The following is a 16,196-nucleotide window of genomic DNA, read 5'->3' as shown; positions in this document are numbered from 1 at the left end:
TTACTATATGTGTGATAGACAGTGTGTTTTGTGTTAATAAATTTGTTTTAAAGATAATTCCTAAATAATTACCATATATAGTTGTTCAAAATCCCTACTGTCCCACGATGGAACTTGAACATAGGAGTACAGCATCGCAGGTGTCATGGTTTTTCATTATAGAAACAATGTCCTGGAGGCCCAGATCCACATACAGTGCTGTGTTCCGGAGAGCAAACCAAGCTCATATGTGCTATCTTCACACTCCTTAGCACAAAGTATTTTTGGGGCTTGTCATTCATCAGTCAGGACAAGCTTGTTGCTGTGAAGAAATCTACTTTGACAGGCATAAAAATATTCTATGTGTTTTAAACCAAGATTATCTTAAAATGTTTGGAGTGTACTATTATTTTCCCCTCAGTTGTAAACATACCTTAAAAGGAGAGAAACTGTGTTCAAGAGAATATATCTTAGCATCGGGGTCTCCTGCTTGCAGCTGGTTTCCAAAGTTCTCCAGAGAACCAGCTGCTGAGTTGCTGGATTTTAAAGCAGACAGTGTGTGAAACTGTAGAAATCTTTCTGTTCTTCAGAATGTGGCCATTTGACACGGCAGTGTCAACAGATCCTTTCTCCTGCTTTACGCATGTAAGGTGAAACTTTGGGACTTATTCATGTGGATGGTTGCTTTGTTGTTAGGGTAGATTCTTTTTGTATGATGCAGGGTCTCTCACACCTTTTCACACTGTGAACAACTGGACAAGTATTGTACCATGAGCTACACTCCTTGCTTGACATGATTGCTATAGACAGTAAACCTGAATGAATCTCTCACATATCCTCTTACTGATAAGACAAAAAGCCCTCATGACAAAGTATTTCTGAATGCCTGCAGATAAACAGATTTGGACATGAGCTACAACAATGGCATTCCCCTTATTCTCAATGATATGGATTTTGAATTGGCCATCTACCGTAGTCATACCTTTCAACTGTAAAGTCTCCCCCTCCTCCCTCCCTGCCTCCCTCCCTTCCTCCCATTTTTCTAGAGAATCCTGACTAGTATAGACTTAAAGAACCTTTCACATCTTATGAGGTTGTAAGCCACCTAGTCATGATTGAATACTTCAATCCTAGCATTTGAGAGGAAGTAACAGAAGGATCTTTGAAAGTTTGAGACTAGCCTGCTCTACATATCAAGGTCCAGGTTGATGAGTACTACATAGTGAGACTGCATTCTCCCCAACTCCTTCCTCAAATAAAACATAAGTAAATAATGAGTTAGAAGAATAATTTATAAGGTAACTTCCAATGTTTGAGGTTTTACTTGGTGACTCAGAAATTATGCAGATCCAAATATCGATTTGGTTATATTCTTGCATATGCTCAACAATAACCATCACATGCAGTTTCCATGAGTGATTCTCTAGTGAGACAATTCATACATGAGTCGCCATGATAATCTTCATAAACAGCACTGGTCAAGCTCTAATTAAGGTCTGGGAATTGTGCTTCATCTTTCACTCAGGTTGTTATTATTTATACCCCAGAGAAATTCCCTGAGGAAGATACTGCTATTACATTTTACAACTTTACAAATGGTCAAATAGGACACACAGAGATTAAACAGTATGCGTTCAAATAGTTGGTTAGTGTTACAGCCAAGATTGTGAGGCCTCTGAGCCACTTTGATGTCACCTGGGAGAGAGGGGATATAGGAGGAGTGCTAAGTCTATAAAGATGGATTGAGTTTTCAATGAGATCATCGTTAATTTGAGCAGTTGAGGGAGATGGGGAGGGCAGATTAATTAGTCAGGGCTAGAAATGGCTTTATTTTCTATACCATCTTATGGGATAAAAAATCATGCAAACCTAGTTAGGAGAAATTTTAAGGTCTAATTTGGTTTGATAAAATAACTCAGGCAGGAATAGGGAGGGAAACCAGACAGAAACACAAGTGAAGAAATTCACAGCCTACTGGGAAAAGTAGAGTACAGGTTACACTGAGTCTGAGTCTGTTGGGCTGGAAGGAGAAAGAGATGCTAAGTGAAGAGTAGGGTGTTCAGGGTCACACACTGGCTTAGAGATATTCAAGAGAGAGAAGAAATTCAGAGGGTTCCTATTATCCCTTACCACCTTAGACCTATATACTGTGGCTAGGGCATGATGAGGCCATGGTGTGACAATGACTAGGGATAAAGTATAGTCTGCTGATAGACAAAGGGACAAGATAAAAAAAACCAAAAAATAAATCTGTGTTATGGGGTGAAATCTGGAATTCAAAGCTTTTATCTCTTCTGTGTTGACTGTGCTCTGCTAGGAACTCCTGGGCAATGAGGTGGAGAGACCATTTGTCTGTTGCTTATATAAATGCAGACCTCAGGGGAAAGAAAGCCATGCTGGGCATCTGTGTGAGAGTGATGGACATTATGGAGGTAGCGGTGGCATTTGAGGCAGATGCGAAGCCAAGAGGTAGCAGACAGAATGGAAGAGAGCTCACAGCAGAGCCTTGGTGTACTCAAATATTTAAGACAGTCAAAGTCAAGAAACGATGAAGGGAGAGTGAGAGTGAGAGCTTCCTGGGATGTTTTATGGTGGCTGAGTTATGAAAATGAAGTGTAGTTAACAGATTGCTGATGCTGATGCTGATGTGGTTTCTTGAAAATGGAAGTAGACAGGGTTCAGAGGGAAACTGAAGTACCTAATTTCCCCAGGGTGAGGATACTATCCTTTCTTTCTGCACTTAAACTTGATTTAAATATTTAAAATGATGATCACTAGCCATGAGCACTTTATTAGATATGCTTGTATCTTTTTTCTGAGCATGAACCCTGTGAATCACTATCTACTATATTGCCACAATTGTTTGTACTGTCATTAATGTCTGCATTGTCATTACTATAGTTTATCCTGAGCACACCTTGCAAGGCAATGTCAGGTGTGTCTCCAGTTTAATTCCTGTACACATTGTTAATAGTTCATTGTGGTGAGGAGAGTGTAGTCTGTGAGCCAACGTTTATTCACCAAATGCCTATAGATTCTTTTTCATATGTAGCTGTTTCAGTTGAAGAAAGAGTTTCTTTTTCTCTTAGGTTTTTCCCAGAGTGCTCAGCACTTTGGAACCACCACATGCATGAAACAAGTGACTTAGTTGACACTGGACTCTAAATGGCTGTGCTTTCTCACACATTCTTGGTCCATGTGACGTGCTCCCTTGGCAGGGCCCATGACCTACTGATGACTGTGGGGAATTCAATACATTCCAAAAAAAAAACCCTCCCACAAAGATGTTCATTATTTGCTAGTCTACGTTCTACATTTTCCTTCTCTTCTCCTGGGATTGTTTCACAATGGTTAAATTTAGTGGTCAGAGTTCAACACAAATGCTTCTTGGCAGAGGAACTCAACATACAGAACGATACAGAATGACTTCAACAGAGCTGACTTTTACCCCACTGTTTACTAATAGGCACTTCACTATAAGATTAATTGTAATATGTCAGTATCATCAAAGAAAGACTCCTTTGCCTCTGCAAGACATTTCAGGTGAAAGTTGATTATAAAACTTCTATATTTGAGAAATCAGAGATTGAGCAAAACAATTTAGCTAAAATAGCAGAAAGTAATGTCTCAGAGTATCAACTTTAGTTTTTATATTTTTCTATGAATGTTGTTTCAGATGCCTGAATAAGATTATTATAATACATACTTGGACTCTACATATTAATACTAATAGAGTTTGGAATAGTAGAAAGTATATTTTTATGTTTAGCAAAGGTAGGCTTCTCACAAAAGGAAACATCACTAAGATTGCTCTCCCTCCCTCCCTCCCTCTCTCCCTTTCTCCCTTCCTTCTTACCTTCCTTCCTTTCTGTCTTTCTTATTTTACAAGTTGATAAAAAGTTCAAGGATTAATGTCACATCTACTTTATGCATAATTTTATTCCTATAGACTAGTTACAGATAATATCACACTAGGTCACAGGTGGGATAGGAAATCATCCTAACAAAATTCACACTCAAGAGAAGTGTTGGAAGGGATCTGCATGAGATAGTCTTTCAGGTCAAGGATGTTGGAAGTAAGAAGAAGGATTTATGTTCTATGATTTACCGGCTTATCTGGGAACCTTTCAAATGTTTTCTCTCTTCCCGTGGTGTTTCAAGCACTAGTTGCTATCCCTTTAGGAATTATTTAGTAAGTGGCAAGTTTTGCTCAATATCGACATGTGATCTTATTGGGAACTGCAGACTAGGATGTTTTTTGAGGGCAAAAGCAGGGTAAGGGTTTGTGTAAGATGATAGGGCAAGAGTGAAATTAAGAAAACTGAGGTTATCTGTTGGTGAGCAGAGAGATGTATCAGAGTCCTAGTTGAAGGAATAATAGATACTGAGAAACTTCTTGTTTTCTTCTAATGAGCATATTAACTGACTAGAGAGTAAGGTAAATAGAGTAGGAGACAGAGAGAAACAGACAAATGACTTGGAACTGACATGTTAATGAAAGAAACTACTTAAAACATAACAAACCCCATGGATCCAGACAGCTGACTAGCCCCTACTGTTGTAAGCTATACAACCATGGGTCATGAGCATTGTGATATGTGCATGTTGGGATAATGCACCTTCAGAGGTAGTTAGCTTCTGAAATTACAATCCAAATAAGACCTTGTCGTTAGAAGATACTTATGTTTAGCTTCATTCTTTGTTTGAAATTCTTGATATTTGAGTAAGGAGTCCATGAATTTATTTTTCAAGGAGACCCAGTCATTTTGTAAGACAACCCTGTGTAGAATTATTAACTAGATAATGTGATTTTTCAACTAGAGTCATTCTGAAACTCTATCGTCATCTTCATTCCAGGGTGGTTGACAATACCCAGGATTACATTGTAGTTTTGAATGGATTGTGTGTCAGGCCTCTATTGTACAGACTCTGGGGGTGGCGGGGAGGACAATGTACATGTCCTGTCGTTGACCATGAGCTCCTTATAATAGGGAATTTCCTGGTCTAAAATGTACCATCATGACAAGGCCCAGAAACTCTGACTTGGTATACATTATTGGGACAGGAGTATATTCAAAGGGTAAACTGGAGAGATAATTTACATAAGATACAATAGAGTGTTTTCTATTTTGAATGTAACTTTCCTACTACTAAGAGGGTATGTTTTTACAACTAAGTCGGGTGGGGTAACAATTGAACCAGCTTCATCTACAAGATGCTCATTTGACTTGGCAGCTCTAGTTAGCACACCAGTACCACCTGGGTAACTAGCACAACTTTTATTTTAAAAGCTGGAAATGAAAAGATTAATTCTGGCTGAGTGGTCAGGAAAGGTTTTCCAAGTTCCAAAGCATGCCTCTTGCTGTAGTTCACTTGTGGGTCAACTTCCTATTAGTGGGAGTGAAAACAGTTCAATCTCTTACATTTATTGGCTAAACAATTCATTGTCTGGCATTCTTACATGGAGTTTTCTTAAGAAATTGTTGAATAATTGTTATGCCACATAAACAGGGCCTTTTCAATCCTTTGCTTTGTTGTTTTGCTTGTTAGTTCTTGTGGATTGTAGAGACAGAGCCAAATAACTTTGTACACTGGAGATTACGTTGCATGGACCAAAATTGTAGGTTTCCTCTCTATGTAGGCAAGATCACTTCAGCCACAAGGAAAATGTGTTATGGCCACAGATCTATCACCCATATATAAGGGTTATGCCAGACATACGGAGAATTATAAGCAGGGAGATTAAAAGGAAAACATAGTATAAAGTAGAGAGCCTCAGAAATACGACTGTCAAAATAACTCAAAATGCAAGTACTAATTTGTGTGGGACAAACAGCGTCTATGCAAGAGAGACAGTGGGGCTGTTCTGAGCTTGTTCTATGAGTTCCTCTTCATGTTTCTACGCTGTTTTCTCCTCATTTACCAAGAGTTATCATCTTCTTGGGAAGAAAGAACAAGTGCAGCTAGATAACGTTAGTTTTGAAGTAGCAAAATCGCAGTTATGAACTAGCAACAAAAATCATTTTGTGGTTGGTGGTTGCCACAACATGGGAAACCGTATTAAAGAGTCACGGCATTGGAAAGATTGAGAACCACTCATCTCCCATCATGCCATGACACACAGCACAGTAGTGAAATAGATCAAGTGTCCTACCTCAGGTCGGTCTCCTTATTACAGACTGTTTCAGTTCGAGTGTGCAGTGCTGTGGTGAAGACCATGACCAAAATCAACGCTGAAAGGTTGCACTTTGTAGTCCATCTCTGGGGAAGTCAAAGCAAGAACTCAAGACCGGAGCCTGTTGGCAAGAGCCGGCTCAGATGTCATTGGGGGAGTGATGCTTTCTCACCTGTGCCCCATGTTTTGCCCACTCAGCCTTTTCATAGCACGCTGGACCACCAGCCCAGTGGTTGTGCAGCCCACAGTGAGCTGAATCCCCAGGTTTCAAATGATGACTGGGATTCCAAAACCAGTGCTTCACATTTATGCAGAGTGTTATGCAGAAACAGTGTTACCCACTGAGCAATCTTCCAATCTCTACACATGAAAATTTAAAATCTCAGTTTAAGTTTGTTAATTTTAAAAATGTATAAGACACTTGAAGGTACACTGTATAGAATAACTCTCAGAGTGAGAGATATATGTGTGTGTTTTCCAGTTTTGTGTTTGAAGTACTTGTTTTATCGTCAGTGAAAATACAAAAGGCTAGGCCTAGACATGTTGGGAATAAAGACGAGGCTTTCATAATTTACATAATTATCTTCATTAATAAATAAAAAATGTGCACCACAGCCTTCATCACAGGCCAGTATGATAATGGCATTTTCATATCTGAGGATTCTTCTTCCAAAATGACTATAGCTTGTGTCAAGTTGAAATAATATTAGCCATGACAGCCACTAACACGACCATGGTGCTCTATCCCTACTCCTAAATGGCCCTGCCTCTAAATACCATCAACATACAGAATTTTGGGAGACACATAGTTGACCATAACGTGAAATATTAATAAGGGACTCTTACAGATCAAAGATGGAGGAAGCATATATGCTTTCTTTTAGTCTCATCTCCTTTACCTACTGAACAGCAGTGCCCCAGCATACACCATTCCAAGGATAAGGATGTCTCTCTTAGTTTGAATCCTTAAGTCAGAGAGTACAGCAGATGGGCTTTCTCAACAAACACAGCGGTCTTGGTGAGGCCAATTCATCTGACTGCTACTTAGGATCACCTTAGCTACTTAGATTACACAACTCATTTATCAGCTAGCATTACCCAACATTGCGCACAAACTGTTACAAGCAGCAGTGCTGCTAAAACAAAAGCCCCCAAATATATGACTCTGACTGAAAGGTCAAGCACTTATCAAAACATAAAGCTTACGAGGTTGAAAAAATAACCACATAAAGCTTACGAGGTTGAAAAAAATAACCAAGCCCTTGAGAGGCAAAACGTTTGTAAAATTTGCCTGTGACAGGCTTGGATACTAGTTTATAAAGCTTACAAGGGAAAGGACTTGGGAAAGGAAGATATTAGTAGCTTATGCTGGTTGTCATTTGCTGAGTTTAGAAAATGATTGCAAGGAAACAGATGAGTTCAGGCAGTATTTGGTGTGATTGAGAGCACACTCAGTGGAGAAGAAAACTGCAGGAATGTGGGCCCTCTGGGGTCACAGAAGCTTCCACTGCCAAAACGGAGAGAGATAAGGCCTAAAAAGCTTTTAGTCTCCAAGGACCATTAACAATCATTCTGGTGTCAGAGATCATATTGAGTGTGGGTCTTCCTGTCCATCTGGTTGCAGTAGCAAGGATGCAACATGGACTTGAAAGGGTGAGCTTTGGTGCTAAAACCTCAAGGAATCAATCAGGTTTGACAGTAATATCTAGAAAGGCTTTGGAATGTCATTGTGGAAACACGGATTTAAAGATTCCACATAATGCTGCCAGGTTTAGCAAGCAAAAATAGAAGGTACCCAGTTAAACCGAGTTTCCGATAAGCAGTGAATCGTGGCTTAGTAGAAGCGCATCTCTGTATTATATATTGGTTAACTTAAAAGGTTGCATTTTGTTTAAATCCCCAAGAGGAGATTGATGCCAGCATGCTATCTGGCATTTATATATCAGCGGAGTTTGGAAGGAGTATAATGTCTTATGAAGAAGAAATGAGTTCAAATTAAAACTAAAATAATCATTGAGTGTTAAGATTTTAGATTACCAATTCAGCACATAAAATTGCTAAAGAAACCAGATTTGTAAATCTTAGGATACTGGTGGAACATTGCTTCCTAACATTCATGTGGGCTGTTTAACAACAATTGTTTAGAGGACAGATGGAGAGACTACAAGGAAGGATATTTCTCCCACAGCAGAATGAATGTGACCCCAGATACAGTCATAGGGTGCTTGTAACCACTGGGGGATTTTTTTTCTGTTTCTGTTTATGTTGCTGTTGAGTGTCCTATTTTTCTGCCTTGTGGATGATGATTCTTTTGAAACTTTTCATGCCCATCATTTTATACTGACTGAAGAGAAATGAATTTAAGCAGGGCTATGACTTAGTATTTTCCAGATTATGAGAAATTTAAGATAGAGATCTGGAGTTTGGCCTGACTTAAAAACTGGTGAATCTTAAAGGTGTTCCCTCAGAAAAGTATGGATTTTCTCAGAGAAAAAGTGTCAGGCTCATAGATACTTGGAAGTTAGAAGGCCTGTTATCCCAGTAATCTGTGTATAAAGAGAAGCTTTTTCTTTGAGAGGAGCCTTCCCGCCAGCCTGGTTCTAGAGCCGCATCAGTCCCAAATAAACACACAGGAGGCTATATTAATTATGAAGCTGTTGGCCTTGTTTGTTTCTTATTAGCTAGCTCTGGCTTAAGTAATTACCCCATAATTGTTAATCTAAGTATTTCTCTGTGCTTCTCTCTGTTCTTCTGTTTCTAAAATTCCTTTAAAGCTTTTGTTGTTTTGCGTGGAAATTCAATCCCACTTCTGACAACCATTTCTGTGTCTCAAGTAATTTTTGTTCTCACAGTGTAGGCAAGTCAGCAAATTTTTCTGTCAAGTTTCAAGGAATGAATATTTGACACTTCACAAGAAGTAAACTAGGGGACATCCTGAAGGGCCTTTAATAACAACCACTTAAAATCTAAAACACATTTTTAGTTTTTAGGCCACACAAAAATAAGCAACAAGTTGGATTTTACCCAAGCCTGGATTTTTTGACCCTTGGAATAAAAGAACTCTTGCTGCCTAGAGAATTTCTCCTCTTGGTTTGTTGGAATATTAGCGAAGTCATATGACCATCTCCTGCCTACCAAATATGAGCAGTGAGTGAGTCATGTTTACTTAGAACAAACACACTCATCATGCCTAATTTCTTGGTCCATCACATGTTCAGAATCAACATCAACAGTTCAAAATGAGGACCAGTAATCAGCTTGCTCCCCAAAGAAAGGGTAGGGTGGATGTCGTTTAAAAAAGAAAGTTTTTTTTGTTTTTGTTTTTTTTTGGTTTTTACGAGGCAGGGTTTCTCTGTATTGTTTTGGAGGCTGTCGGTCCAGCCCGGCCTTGAACTCACAGAGATCCGCCTGCCTCTGCCTCCCAAGTGCTGGGATTAAAGGCATGCGCCACCACCACCCGGCTGAAAGTTTGTTTTAAAAAATCACACTTTTATCATATTAAGCCAATATGGAGTCTTGTGTTTCATTCATTACTCGATTTTCCTTATTCTAAATTAAGCTACCAGTACATTTCACAAATTTCTTTGAAGATCATGGATGAATATTTAAATGTATTATTTCTCTAGAATCTTTGCATCCTGTCAGTTTAACAGATCTCCTCCCTAGATTGAGAGATTCAATGTTCATTATTTTTTACACTAATTTTGAGTCTATTTTCAGCTTAACAAAGTCATAGTTTGCCTCCAAGCAGAGGGCTTTCCAAGTTTACATGTACAGTTATTTCTTTTTTGTTTGTTTTATCACCTTCTTATTTTTATTTTTAAAATTGTTTTAACTTTTATTGATTCTTTGTGGATTTCATATCATTCATCCTGATCACACTCATCAAGCTTGATGAGGGGATAGGTAACTATTTATTGTGGAAAGTACTTACAAGAGAAACTGGCAACCAAAGTGAGTCAGCAGCTTTCTGACGAGAAGCCAGAAAGAGACCAACCATCTTTCTTGCCCCGCCTTTTATCACCACATCCATATGTGCCTCTAGCCACGCCCAAAGTAGGCGTGGTCAGCGGCATAGTCACCTAAAATCTCTCCCTACAATGTCCCTTCGCATCTTCCTCTGCCCTTGCAACTTCCTTCCCCTGGAAAACAAAACAAAATTCAAAATGAAAATCAAAAATTAAAGCAAACAGAAAACAAATAACCCAAACAATTAAAGAAAAAAAGGGAAGAATTTGTCTTGGAAGTGTTGCATGGTGAGTCCATAGAGTTTACACTTTAGTCCATTGATCTTTATTTGTAAGAATTCATTGCTGTGAGTTAATGGTTTGGTTTGAGGCCTCTGGCTTCTGCTACACTATCAATAATGGTTCTGTTTGGGGCCATTGGATATCCTGTTTTTATCCTGTATCATGGGGATCCTATAGTTTTGGATCTGTAGGTTTGTTCCTTCCCAAAGTGCAAAGATGTGGTGGATGTTGAGGTGGGCTAACCTATAGTCCTGGTTGTCTCTCGTCATTATTGCCCAGGCAGCAAGCTCTCCAGAATTGCCAGGGCTAGCTCACAGAATGCTGGCAGAAGTTCTCCTGCTCTCAGGTCCTCCCTCAGATATGGCTCACTCATACTTACACTAACATGGCCAGCTCTACTGTTTTGCCAAGGCAAGCTGAAGCTCCCCCCCTCATATGCTTCCTGCAGAAATTGGTACTGTTATTATCTTTTAAAGGATTTAAAGCGTTTCATTAACAATAATAAAGGAGTTTATGAGCTGTGAAAACATTTGAAATCTTTTTGGCTCTTCATTGTGAGTATGCTCTCAGTATTAATAAGACAGAACCAGTATTGGCATTTTAAAAAAAGAAAATATAAAATTAATATGCCTAGAGTGATGATTTTCTTATAATTTTACAATTAATACACTTGGATATTTATTCATTTTAGGAAAAGGGAGAAGATACTTTGAAAGTCATACTTTTTTGCAATTTTTCTTTTTCTACTAATGAAAACTAAAATCTAAGTTCCTATTATTTACAATAATAAAAAGTATTTAAATATAAGCTTGAAGTGATACAGGGCAGGTATGTGCACATGTACATAAGGACATACTCATGCATGCACACAGACACAGATACAGAGACACACACAAATAGAATCCTGAGTTATACTGAGATGCTCCTGAAATAACTTTATACATTTGTTCAGTCACCAATTAGAGCATATGAAACAGGTCAGTCTCTTCAATACATAAGGATGGGAGGTTCCACAATTGAATGGGTCTGTCTTAGAGCACCTCCTCTAACGTAGCTGTCCTTTGGTATTCTGTTACAGCTAAAAGTCACATTCCCTTTGCAAAACCCAATGATGTGCCATATGTGACATTCTTGTATGGGAGACATATGTGTGTGTGTGTGTATATATATATATCTGTGTGTGTGTGTGTTTGTATAGAGGTGTGTGTACATGTGTGTGTGCGTGTTTATAAGTTCTTGGTGATGCCAGAGGTCAATGCAGAGTGTCTTTGTCAGTTGTTTTCCACATGATTTTTGAGACAGACCTTTCATTGAGCCTAGATCACATTGATGAACCTTGTTTGGCTGGCCAGCAAGACAAAAACCTCCTTCTCTCTCTGCTAGGGTTGTAGATTCACCCCCAGGTTTTCAGTGTATACTGGAATTCCAAGCTACTCATGCTTATGCAGAAAACAGTTACCACCTGAACAATCTAACAATCTCTACACATGAAAATTTAAAATTCAGTTTACATTTGTTAAATTTAGACATGTATAACATACTTGAAGGTATATTCTGTACAGAATAAGTATTGGAATGGCAGTAAGATATGTGTTTTCCATTTTAGTGTTTGAAGTAACTGTTTTGTCATTACAGAAAGATATCAAAGGAAAGGTCTAGAAATAATTGTTGGGAATAAAGTTAGGAAAAGCAGTCATAATATTTACAATACTTTAATCTAATAAGACAGATATGTAGAAGTCACACCCATAAAATGATTAATAAGTAAATCATTACTAAAATGGTAAGAAAATTCAAGCAAAATACTATCAGGTTGCTACATTACTGTGCTCTATTTGCCTGGAAAGTTCACTTTCCAGGGCATTCTGGAATTTGGTTTGTACAGGACAGAATAAATTAATGGTTGTTAACACGTGGGGCATGGACTCTGGGGCTCAAATGACCCTTTCACAGGGGTTGCTTAAGATCATTGGACAGCACAGATATTTACATTATGAGTCATAACAGTGGGAAAATTGCAGTTTTGAAGTAGCATTGATAACAGTTTTATGGCTGGGAGTCACCACTACATGAGGGATTCAATAGTTGCAGCATAATGAAGGTTGAGAAGCATTGGCACAGACAGATATCTACCTTATGCTAATTCAGGCACGCTGTTTCTTTAGTTTTTTTTATCCTAATTGGGAACAAAGGATTTTCTGCAAGCTAGGCACATACTTTACCTCTGGTTTAAACTCTCTGCTGTATGTGACTTCAAATAGTTCTTTATCCATGTCTTTTACAATGTTATTCTGCTTGTTCTGTGATTTTGTTCTTTCTGTTGTTTGAAAGATCATCTCCTGAGGCCTGATCTGGCTTTACAACTCATATTTAGCCCAGGAGGACTAAATATGAGCTCCTGATCCTCATGCTTCATCCTCTGAAGAGCAGGGAGAAGAAGCATGAGCTACCATATTTGACTAATAATATAATTGCTTTTATAAAAGTGTTAGCACATTTGTCTGATTATAGGAGATTTGAACCCTGATGTATGTCTAACCTGCATGCTTCTTTGTTAGTTTTATGTATTCTTTAGTAATAGATTTTGATGATACTGGAAACTGTTTTGACTCCTGGGCAAAGCTGCCACAGAGAGCAATGTCCTACTTTTTACCAAAACAGTTTAAGTCTACTTAGGAACAACTTGTCTCTGGTCAGCTAGTACCCATTTTATTACTCATGTAATTAAAATAGCATAGAGAATGATCAATAGAACCCAACCAGGTTTGTTACAAATAGACATGGTCTTACATTGGGAATTTAATCTCATCATCCTGGAATCCAAATCTTGTACCAATTTACTCTAGGCTAGGAATGTACTTTTGTTTTGCTCCTGAGGGGGGAAAAGTAAGAAACTGTAGTTAGTTTGTTCTTGAATTCTGTAGAATCAGCAAACATTTACTGTAAATGGTCTAATAAATATATTTGGCTTTGTGGGCCATATGCTCTTTGTGACAGCTTGCCAGTTTTGTCTTCTTCACTCAAAAGCAGGCATAGGAATCAGGTAAACATGTAGGCACTGTTCTTTCCTAATAAGTGTATCAGCCTCCATAAAGATCTTGTGTGTTTTCTAAGACAGACACTTCAGCAGCCCAGATAACAACAAAGCAAAACATTCTGTTATTAACTTGGCCACCACTGCAGTCTACCAGGCAAAAAATAGTTTCTGAAAATATTCTTTTTCTTATCTCGGAGATTCCCTTAGAGTCACCAAGTCACAATCATTCAAACAAACCATTTGTAATAAGAATGTCTAATGTCTAATAAATAGCCAAAGTCAAAATGAGCAAAACAGTTTATTATGCTTTCTTTGTTTTGCTTTTCTGAGTTTGGGACAGTATTTCTGTGGTACAGTATAAGTCAGTGGTCCTCAAAGTTTACATGCATAAGAGTTACTTGGAAAGCACATTAAACTAAATTTACTGATTCCTGCCAAAAGAGATTCTAATCTAAATTGTCTGACAGTTTATATATCCAACCTTGGTCCAGAGGCAGAGAAATCAAGGAGAATGCATGGGCAACCGTCTTCATAGTATTTTATGTGAGGAGTGGGAGCAGGTTCAGGGTTGTTTAGTTTTACTTCAGTAGTCTTTGTTGCACAGGGTTTGTATCTAGATACCTTTCATGTGAGCAGTAATAGTGTGGTAATAGTGATTGTCTGTGAGAATCCCAGAGAAGAGACAGTTGGAATGCTGGGTCTAGATTGGTGAGTTTTCACATTAAATTGAATCTTAAAGTAAGTAGACTAACCATTAAACATTGATAGTTAATTAATATTCAAGTCATTCAGAGTATCAGATATAGAATCTGTAATATGTGCCCATGACAAACATCTCTACACTTGTTTATATAGACAATTCCTACTCATTATGCATGGGTTTTTTTTTCTTTTTGTTGGAATATTGGGTATTGTGAAGTTAAAGTTTTGAGAGTCTGGTGTTTCTTTGAAGAGCATGGGATCTGTTTTGATGACGTTACTCGTTGACTACTTTGAGCACATGGATGCCAGGTTTTAAATTTTGCTGGTGTGGATGTGGAATATAGGTTACTGCAGGGAGATTTTCTTTAGGGAAGAGTCTTTCTATATAGTCCTGGGTGTCCTGGAACTCTATGAAGACCATAACTCTGCCTTTGGAGTGCTGGATTAAAGACATGCACTGTTATGCTCATCCAAAGTTCCTAATTTTTAGCTTCCAACAATATATAGTGTATGTTATAAAATTACACTTTATGTTACAAGGCATTCAGGGAAGTAGAATCTAGAAATGTCTTTTATAGCCTAATGAAACTCTGTATGATTTGGTATTAGAGCTTGCTTCTATCTCAGTTGTGTACTTTGTAAGGACACAGTGGTGAAGACAGCACAGTCTTGACCATAAAGAACTATTCTTTACAGGTAATTAAACAAACACGGGTAATTAAGCAAACTAGTAGAATTCTTTAGTGCTCTGGGAATCTTTGAGTTGTCAGTCAAGAAAATGTCTAAGACAACTCAGATTAGGATAGATGAAAAGATTAGTAAGGTTTTGTCCTGTGAGAAACATGATTGGGACAGGTGCTGAAGTTGATGCACAGTAGAGGCTACATCACAGGAAAGTGTGGGTTGGGTTTATGCTAATCCTCCACCTTTTCATGTAGAAGATTTAAACACTGGCAGACTGCATTCCACAGGCTTCTTGGAACATGTCCTCTGTGATGCTTAGAGATAGTTGTACTTCATTCAATATTTCCCTCAACCAACCATTGTTTGTCTTAAATATATGTTTAAGAACAATGATCCATAAAATTGACAGAGTGAAAGTAGCTTGGTCACATAATGATAGTGACTGTTTATGAAATACAAAGCACAGGCATGTGTTACCTCTATAACGTAGTGATTAGGAAGAACAACATATGGCTCAGGCAAGCCTAAACACATAGGCACAGGCCATAAGACACTGCTCATGATACAATACAAGTAGGTGTGCACCATAAAGCCCTAAGAGCAGGAGGTTCCTCAAATGGTTTTCAATGATGATGTAGCTTTATGCATTCATACACACACACATACACAGACACACACACAGACATACACATACACACACATGCATACATACATACACACACATACACACATAAACACATACACACACACAGAGGTCATGAAAGAGATCTGCAACTGGGAGTATAAACGAGATAACACCGTGTGTTGCTATGCCAAGTCTATATCACAAGTGGGTGCTTTCAGCAACAGAAAAACAGCGCAAGTTCTAACGTCTTGAAGTCTGCTCAAGTTATCATCCAGATTGCTTTCTTCTGAGAGCTGTGGGAATATGTGTGCTGTGCATCTCTTCAGGTCTTTCAGATGTGTGTCTGTCGTGTGTCTCCAGGTTATGTCTTCACAGTATGTATTCATGTTCACGTTTTCTTTTCTTGACATTACCAGTGACTCCTTTGTCAAATGAGCTCTCTGCGAGAGGTTGAGAGGGCAAAGGCTTTACCACAGAGTTTATCTCAAGGTTCAATGCACATGGGCTTCTGAAGAGAAATAAGTACTACAAAACTGTGTATTAGCTGGTGATTCTTAACTTTTATAACTTCAGCTCATCTCAAAGGAAATAGCAGGGACACACATGGCTGGAAGACAGGACTGACATTGCCTTTAACATTAATTATATGGATTAGCTTTAGCAAACTCGTGAATCTGGAAAATTTCTTTCCCTGTTATGCTGGGAAATTATTTTTGAAAGCATTCTCCACCCATTTTGATTTAT

This window comes from Mesocricetus auratus, unplaced genomic scaffold (assembly GCF_017639785.1).
Source record: "Mesocricetus auratus isolate SY011 unplaced genomic scaffold, BCM_Maur_2.0 Super-Scaffold_100008, whole genome shotgun sequence".
NCBI classification, from domain to species: Eukaryota; Metazoa; Chordata; class Mammalia; order Rodentia; family Cricetidae; genus Mesocricetus; species Mesocricetus auratus.
The sequence above is the reverse complement of the archived record's forward strand: the minus strand, read 5'-3'. Positions refer to the sequence as shown.